The 9,929-nt window shown below is 37.5% G+C and overlaps 1 pseudogene; it reads right to left on the reverse strand.

The window, feature by feature from the left end:
• Window positions 1–1,779: 1,779 nt before the first annotated feature.
• On the reverse strand, window positions 1,780–7,318 carry LOC114687258 (annotated as a pseudogene).
• Window positions 7,319–9,929: the final 2,611 nt, after the last annotated feature.

Consider the following 9,929-nt stretch of genomic DNA (forward strand, 5'->3'; position numbering starts at 1 on the left):
TCTAGCCCCCTAAAAGCTATTTTTAAATATTTTTATTGAATGGAATCATGAAATAAAATCTGACTCTTGAAAGTTGGTTACTTATATTAATTTTGTCTATCAAATGTTGTTCTACCACATCATCCAGTATTTTTGAGGGAGTGCAAAATGTGATTAGGAACTTTAACTGTGGTATAAAACCATTTACATTTGAGATGTGTGAACTGGGATTAAAATTTATTAACAGGGTAGTGGTGGCACACGCCTTTAATCTCAGCACTCACAGCACTCACAGAGGCAGGCGAATCTCTATGAGTTCGAGGCCAGCCTGGGCTATAGAGTGAGTTCCAGCACAGTCTCCAAAGCTACACAGAGAAACCCTGTCTTGAAAAACAAACAAAAAAATTATTGCCTATGCTTGTCATTATATCATCTATATACCTATGTCTACCAATCATTCCAGTAGTCTATTATCTGTCTATTGTCTGTATATCTGTTTGTCTATCAACCAATGAGTCATGCATAATCTATCTTTTTCTATATCATTCTCTGTACATTTATCTATGGAATTCATGTAATAGTATCTGTCTTATCTCAGTGGGTTGATAAAATGACTATGTGAGGTCAGATACAGAAAGTGCTTATAATTTTTGAGTTTTACACATTCATGTAATTTTTAAAAATTAAATTTAAGCCCATTCCCTCTTCTCAAATTCCTCCCCTATACCTACTAACACTTTTCACTCCTGACTTCATGTGTCCTTTTTGTTTTTAAAATATACTGAGTTGAGATATGCTGGGGATGCTGTGAATGTGTCACTCTGATTGATTGATAAATAGAACACTGATTGGCCAGTAGCCAGGCAGGAAGTATAGTGTAGGCAGGATAAGGAGAGAGGAGAATTCTGGGAAGTTGAAGGCTGAGTCAGGAGACACTGCAGCTGCCACCATGAGGAACAGGATGTAAAGTCCCGGTAAGTCATGAGCCACATGGCAAGGTATAGATTTATAGAAAGGGTTAATTTAAGATATAAGAACTAGATAGCAAGAAGCCTGAGCCACACAGCCATACAGTTTATAAATAATATAAGCGTCTGTGTGTTTATTTGGGTCTGAGCAGCTGCGGGATTGGTGGGTGAGAGAGATTTGTCCTGACCATGGGCCAGGCAGGACCAGTAGGTAACCCTAGCTACAGAGATAGTACTGCCTATGTGTACATGGATGTGGGACCACCCACTGAGCATAGATAGCTTCTCAGGGGCCACATGTCTGATGAACATTGACTCTTCCTTCTGCAGAAGCTATCAACACAAGTAAGTTTATTTTTGTTCTAGATATTTTCATTGCGATGTTCAGTTAATAATATGTGAAATAATTGGAGAAACAGCATATTACATTATAACCAACTAGGTAAAGGAAAAAAAACAGCACAAAATGAAAGCTGTATCAACTAAAATGATTCTCCTTTCCAAGCCACGCTGAGTATGTACTTCAAGCATTTAGATATTTATTGGATGAATATTAGTACATCTGTCAAATATATTAGAAACAATTTTCCAAAATTCAAAGTAGAATTGATCATATGAAAACTGGATAAAGAAGGTCTTGTCAGGCAAATTTTATTGGTATAGGAACATGAGTTATAAATCACATGGTCAGGAAACTTTGCCCTATTTCTTTTGCATTTTGACTTTAGACTCTCTACAGATTTAATGGGTTGAGTGAGGCATTGGGGCACATTTTAGAGCTCTGCTGCAGCTTCTTTTATTTGCTGGTCTACTTCAGACTACTTATGTTTGGTTACCTAGCAACTGTTAACATGGACTTAGGACTAGGTGATGCCATCAAGGCTCTTCCTTGCACCGTAATGTTGAGTGTATGTGCATTAACCACAATCTTTATTGTTAATATAGGCACATATTCATGGAAAAAGTAGAAAAACCTGTGATTTGGTTAATGAAATAATCACTCATTATCAGAGTCTCTAATAACATAGATTGAATTTATTTTTAAAATGTGCTGTGTAAACTCCTGTGATAATTTGAAAAGAAATAATTTGATGGAGATTGCTATGATTTAAAAAGAAATGCAACTGATTTCTCAATAGACAGCTTCTTTCACATAACAAATTTAAAGGCATAGGATCTCAGTAAGGAAGTAATTGTCTGATCTCAGTAGATATGCTGCTGTACAAGATCTTGGAAACTTCCCTTCCCCTGGAGTTGCATTTTAATGATGCCTTGCTTGCTCTTTTTGTTATTGTGCCTTATTACAATAAAGGATACCAGTTGTATTACTTTAACAAAAGAAGTGTTACTTCTAAAAAATTAAGGGTTATTAAAATGTATTTTTCATATTTAAAATTTTCATTCAGAGAGGCATATTTGTTTTGTTGCTTTTGTAAATGTCTAATAGTTTGTAATATTAATCACTTATTACATTTCCCTGTGATGTTTATCATTTTATCACCAGAAACATATGCAATTAGCGTATTATTCTAGAAATGTATTGATGAAAAGCTGCAAGAACCTCAAGTATATGTGGTCAGAACTTCATAATTAGTCATGAAATATATATAAAATTTCATTTTAGACAGAGAAAAATCAATTTGAACATTTAGTACTTTGTTAAATAATTCAATTTGATCCAGTCTAATACCCAGAACATGTTTATTATGTGAACATGACTATGAAAGATATTTAAGTCTCATGAATAAAATGTTACATTCACAAGTAATTTAGGATTTCTCTCAGAAATATAAGAAACATAATAGTAAATATAAAGTGAAGAATAAAGTGAATAATGGAGCTGCAGTCAGACCCAATAATGATCCTATGCATATCTTACAATTCTTCAAGAGAACACATGATTTTGACTTCTCTGGAACAGCCACTCCCAAACTTGTTTCATGGGCTAATCAACAGCATCAGCATTATTTGAGAACATTAAAAAAGGAAATTATTGATTCTAACTCCAACTTATTGTCATAAACTCAAAAACACTGGAATGAGATCTGTATTTTCACAAATCTACAGGTGATCTCAGCTCATGAAGAAGTTTGAGAACAACTCACTATATCAGAGCTGAACTATTCAGTGTGGTAGCCACATGCTGCTGCATAATTTAATCAAAATTTGCCGGTCATGATACGATGTCTTCTGAGTGGACAGCATACATGGAGTCTGTGGTCATATTATACAGGATAGGTGTAGAGCAATCCCGTCATCACAGAGCATTATTTTATGTAGCATTGTTACAGATAATAGATAACTCAGTGAGAGCTTGTTCCAGAACGGAAGATTTAGTTCAAACAATACAGATTCATTAAAAAAGCTATAAGGTGTATGGGATATAGTCTGTTATTGTTGAATAATAATAAATGAAATAAAACATGGCTAAACCTGGAGATTGTTTGTGGAACTTCACTCTTCCTGTCAGATGCCAGGGAGCTCCTACTGGATAACACTGGAGGGAAGACATTACAGATGGATCTTTTCAGAGATTAGGGAAAGGGGAGGGCAAGAAAACTGTGCATACAAAACCCTGAAGATATGAATCAAATCACAATTTCTATTCTTTGGATGGGAAGAGCTGGGGAGACAGAAAGCTTGAATAGGACCGACTCTTTTGAATGGCTGAGACAAAATGAATGCCATTACCAATGACAAGAAAATAAGAACCTTAATAGTTAGATTATGGAAAAAGTATATGGGTTTGTAGAAAGTTTTATTAAACTAGTTGCTTTTATACTTTTCCAGAAACTTCTCTTTGCTATACAGGCTTTATCCTTTTATTCTCCTTCACTATCTACAAATTGTTAAAATAACTACTTTTAATGATGAGACTGAATAATTTCCCACTATTTGTTATAAATGCTTTTCAAAGATTAAAGGGAGGAGGGAAGAAATTTTACCCATCGATACATCTAGTGGGATGTGACAAAACAATTTCTCCCATTTCTTTGCTATAAAATTATTTTTTTCTAGTTGGAAGGCTTACAAAGGAAGAAAGTAGGTTGTAGTGTGGTCTCTGAAAATTATAGTTTTCTCACTACAATTTGAATATGAGAGTTGGATTTTTTGCTAAAACTGAAAATCCATTATTTTTTAAGTCAATTGGAAAATAATTTTCAGTTTTTTATAAAATCAAATGTTTTCTTTTTGGGAAATACATTGCTGTTGAGAGAGTGAAGCATTGGTCTAGTTTTTATCTCACAATTTTCACAGCAGCGTTTGTATACCTTCACATATTATTTTGTTCATATCCTTGTAGATTAATTTTATTCCCACTAGAATACTTTATGAAACCATGTTTAAAATCACATGAGACTCTCTTATACATTTGAGGTTAACCCTTTCCAGGACTCCAATCAACACAATATGAGACATTATACTAAAGGAAGTAGCATTTTGTCAGGCATCTAATATCCAGAGTTGAATTTTTTTAATATCATTTTGAAAGTTGTGTAACTAAGGAACAATGGTGGGTTAAAATTTCCTCACTTATATACGTTAATATAGTTTATTTACTTTTTTCCTTCTGGATTTAGGACAAAGACCAGCACAGGGTTGCTTGAGGTTGCTTTTTAGTTGTTGCTTAACCAACAGCATTTTTTGTTGATGGGAAAGTAGCACATATTGTTAAGAAGTAAGTAAAATAAAATGTCTGACACACAATTTAGATGTTTATCTAATTAGCAGTGCTTCACTAGGTATTTACCTTGAGATCTTGAGACCTTGGGCAGTATTCCAATGAAGAATTGCTGTATTGATACTGGTAGTGCTGAATTTAACTAATAGTGACTGGCATGGTGTATACAAAAGTAAATGTTACTCAAATATGATAGTTATGGAGTAGATTAGGAGGGAGGTGCCTTTAGAATTCCTGCACATTATAAACCTATATTGTTATATCTCTGGCTTCTATTTATGCTGCTCACTATATATATTCTGAATCTGTATACTGTGGAATTGATTTTGACAGATACAGCCCTAGGTGAATATGCAACAAGGTTAATAAGAGCACTAGGTAGAGAAGATCATGAGGACTCACTTAGGAATTAGCCGTTACACTAGCTTGTGCCACAATTTTGGGAAAACTTTGTATTGTCAGCTAATTCCATGTCAAATACTGACTGCAGAGTCATGATGCTCCCAGGCATTTCTAAACAGTAGGGAGATCTTCTAAACAGTGAGCTCAATAAAACTGGCTGTGCCTTAGGAACATTTTTTTTTTTTTTGTGCTAACCATGGGACCAGTGCCAGACACATGGGCTAGAGATCATTCAAAGTGCTGATACTATATACAAACTAGAGGATAAATGATGGATGTGTATGGCAGAGGAGTGATAAATCACCTAGAATCAGTTAAATGTCTTATGTTTAACACCTGAGTGCTTTGTCAGCAGCAGCAGCAGCAGCAGCAGCAGCAGCAGCAGCAGCAGCAGCAGCAACATTCACATTTCTCTTTAGACTCTCAGATGGGGTATCCTAGCTGTTCTTCCTATCTTCCTAATAAGGGAAAGATTTCCTGTTGAAGATGAGTGGAATGTCTGTTGTAAGAGAGCCAGACATTGCTTAATTTTTTTACTTCTCTCAATCCATCACTTCCAAATTATATAGTCATAATACATTGACTGTATTTCCCACATTTTATGTATTAAAGATAATTTTATTGTCTCAAGGGAGAATTGAAGATCAAATTTCAAAATCATTTATGAAATTTTTCATACAAAGTCTGTTTTAAGTTCTATCAATGTGTGTGTGTTGATATGCACATTGGTACACATATATGTATGGGTTGCATGAATGTTACTTATATGCATATGAAGACCAGAGGACCAGATCCCTCAAGCTTTGTTCACTATTTATTATTTTATTGCAGACAGATTTTTTTCATACAATATATTCTGATTATAGTTTTCCCTCCCCAACTCTTCTCAGTTCCTTTTCTCAGTCCTTTTCTATCTGGATCCACATCCTTTTTGTCTCTTTTAAGAAAACAAGCAGGCATCTAAAGAATAATAATAAATTCAAATAAAATAAGATAAAAACAAAAGCAAACAAATCAGAATAGGACAAAAAAAAAAGAAAAAAAGTCAAAGAAAAACACAAGAAACACATAATAGATACCAAGACACATTTGCATACCCAGGAATCCCATGAAAACAGAAAACTGCAAGCCTAATGTGTATGCAAAGGACCTGTAAGTTTGACACATTATGAGACAACGAACCTGCAAAGATGCTCTTGAGTTAGTTTTATGTTGGTCATCTACTGTTGGGCATGGGGTCTGCTCTTAAGAGATGTTTGTACAAGAAAAAAAAAAAAAAAAAAAACATGATCATCTCATTAGATGCTGAAAAAGCCTTTGACAAAAATCCAACAGCCCTTTATCATAAAGGTACTGGAAACATACCTAAATATAATAAAGGCAATTTACAACAAGCCAACAGCCAACATCAAACTAAATGGAGAGAAACTCAAAGAGATTCCTGCTGTGGATATCGCTCTGTATAAATAAAATACTGATTGGCCAGTATCCAGGCAGGAAGTTGTAGTGGGTAGCTATTCCAGCTTGGTTCTGGAAGTTCCAACCCCCATTGAGACTCTGGCAACTGTCACACCTACGAGGCGGGGCCAAGGTAGGCGTCTGGAGACCTGGATGGGCAAGCGCTCTCTTTGTTCCTGGACCCTGGACGGTGGAGGTTGACTGAGCAGAGCTCCAGAGAACACCGCTGGATTGTCAGCCCGAAGGAGAAGGGCGAGATGTTGAGCATGTTCAGCAGTGTGGCTTCACTGGCACCTAATTTGTCTCCAGTTTTTATCAGCTGCACATCACTCAGAATTTCAATGGTGCCCCTGGAGATTTTAGTGGTGATGCCTAAAGCCTGGAAGAAGGAGGTTTTCTCGGGCCCAGACCAGTGTTCTGGGCTGGCACAGTGACCTCACACGGGGCAATGGCACCAGCACGGGCAGCCGCCGGCACCTTATTGGCCAGCAGCATGTCCCTAATCTCCGTGAGGTCCTCCTTGGTGAACACAAAGCCCACATTACCCCAGATATGAGGTAACAGTTTCTCCAGAGCTGGGTTGTTCTCCAGGTGCCCCCGATGGCCTTGTGCATCATGGTGTTCTTGCCCATCAGCACCACAGCCTTCCCTCGCAGGGACATGCAGATCTGCTGCATCTGCTTGGAGCCCACATTGTCTTCTCCCACAATGAAGCATTTGGGTAATCATCCAAAAGTTGAATGATCTTAAGAAAGTAGTTGGACTTCCAGGTCGCCCTGTCTTCCCTGGGCATCACAGCAGTGCGTCAGGGATTGCCACTCGGGGTTTAAAGACGATGTCACTCCAAGGAAGACGCCTGGCGAAGAAAAGGGGAAATGCTGTGGATATCGTTCTATATAAATAAAACACTGATGGCCAGTGACCAGGCAGGAAGTAGGTGGCCAGGCAGGAAGTAGGTGGGACAAGGAGAGAGGAGAATTCTGGGAAGCAGAAGGCTGAGGAGGGAGACACTGCAGCCACCGCCAGGACAAGCAGCATGTAAAGACTCTGGTAAGCCACCAGCCACGTGGCAAGGTATAGATTTATAAAAATGGGTTAATTTAAGATAAAAGAACAGTTAGCAAGAAGCCTGTCATGGCCATACAGTTTATAAGTGATATAAGCGTCTGAGTGATTATTTTATACGTGGATTGTGGGACTGCGGGGCTTGGGGAACCTGGAGAGAAGCCCTCCAGCAACAGGAAGTATAGGCGGGACAAGCAGAGAATAGAATTCTGGAAACAGGAAGTCAGACACTGTCAGCCGCTGCCATGAGTACCAACATGTAAGATACTGGTAAGTCACGAGCCATGTGTCAAGGTACAGATTTATAGAAATGGGTTAATTTAAGATATAAGAATTAGATAACAAGAAGCCTGCCACAGCCATACAGTTTGTAAGCAATATAAGTCTCTGTGTGTTTGCTCAATTGGGTCTGAGCAACTACAGGACTGGCAGGTGAGAGAGAATTGTCCTGACTGTGACCCAGGCAGGACTGGAGAAAACTCCAGCTACAGATCCCACTAAAATCAGGAACAAGACAAGGCTGTCCACTCACCCCATATCTATTCAATATAGTACTCAAAGGTCTAGATAGAGCAATAAGACAACAAAAGGAGATCAAGGGGATACAAATTGGAAAGGAAGAAGTCAAATATTTACTATTTGCAGATGATATGGTACATAAGTGTTGCCAAAATTTCTACCAGGGAACTCCTACAGCTGATAAACTCCTTTAGTAATGTGTCAAGATATAAGACTAACTAAAAAAAAATCAGTAGACCTCCTATATACAAATGATAAAAGGACTAAGAGAGAAATAAGAGAAACATCACACTTTACAATAGCCACAAATAATATAAAATACCTTGGGTAATTCTAACTAAGTAAGAGAAGGACCTGTATGACAAAAACTTCGTCTCTGAAGAAAGAAATTGAAGAAGATATCAGAATATGGATAGATGTCCCATGTTCACGGATATGTAGGATTAACATAGTAAAAATGGCAATCTTACCAAAAGCAATCTACGGATTCAGTGCAATCCGCATCAAATCCCAACACAATTCTTCACAGACCTGGAAAGAATAATACTCAACTTCATATGGAAAAACAAAAAAAAAACAGGATAACTAAAAGAATCTTGTACAACAAACCTCTGGAGGCACCACAATCCCTGCTTCAAGCTCTACTATAGAGCTACAGTAATAAAAACAGCTTGGTACTGGCATAAAAACCGACATGTGGACCAATGGAATCAAATTGAAGTTCCTGACATAATCTGCACAGGTATGAACACCTAATTTTTGACAAAGAAGCCAAAACTGTACAATGGAAAAAAGAAAGCATCTTCAACAAATGGTGCTGGCATAACTGGATATCAATGTGTAGAAGGCTGCAAATAGATCCATATCTGTTACCTTGCACAAAACTTAAGTCCAAGTGGATCAAGGACCTCAACATAAATCCAGTTACTCTGAACCTGATAGAAGAGAAAGTGGCAAGTAGTCTTGAACACATTGGCACCGGAGATCACTTCCTAAATATAACACCAGTAGCACAGACACTGAGAGTAACAATTAATAAATGAGACCTCTTGAAACTGAGAAACTTTTGTAGGGCAAAGGACACAGTCAGTAAGACAAAATGACAGCCTAGAGAATGGGAAAAGATCTTCACCAACCCCACATCAGACAGAGGACTGATCTCCAGAATATATAAAGAACTCAAGAAACTAGACATCAAAATACCTAACAGTCCAATTAAAAAAAAAATGGGCTACAAAGCTTAACAGAGAATTCTCAATAGAAGAATCTCAAATGGCTGAAAGACATTCAAGGAATTGTTCAACATCCTTAGTCATCAGGGAAATGCAAATCAAAACTACTCTGAGATACCATCTTACATCTGTCAGAATGGCTAAGACCAAAAACACGGAAGACAGCTTATGTTGGAAAGGATGTGGATCAAAGAGAACACTCCTCCACTGTTGGTGGGAATGCAAACTTGTACAGCCACTTTGGAAATCAATATGGAGGTTTCTCAGAAAATTGGGAATCAATCTTCCTCAATACCACTTCCAGCTATACCACTCTTGGGCATACACCCAAGGAATGCTCAGTCATACCACAAGAACACTTACTCAACTATGTTCATAGCAGCATTATTCAGAATAGCCAGAACCTGGAAACAACCTAGATGCCCTTCCACTGAAGAATGGATAAAGAAAACATGGTACATACACACTGGAGTACTACTCTCAGGAAAAAACAATGACATCATGAGATTTGCAGGCAAATGGATGGAACTAGAAAATGTCATCCTGAGTGAGGTAACCCAGACTCAGAAGGACAAACATGGTATGTACTCACTCATAAGTGGATACTAGATATAAAGAGAAGGA

The sequence above is a fragment of the Peromyscus leucopus genome, chromosome 3 (genome assembly GCF_004664715.2).
Source record: "Peromyscus leucopus breed LL Stock chromosome 3, UCI_PerLeu_2.1, whole genome shotgun sequence".
Lineage (NCBI taxonomy): Eukaryota > Metazoa > Chordata > Mammalia > Rodentia > Cricetidae > Peromyscus > Peromyscus leucopus.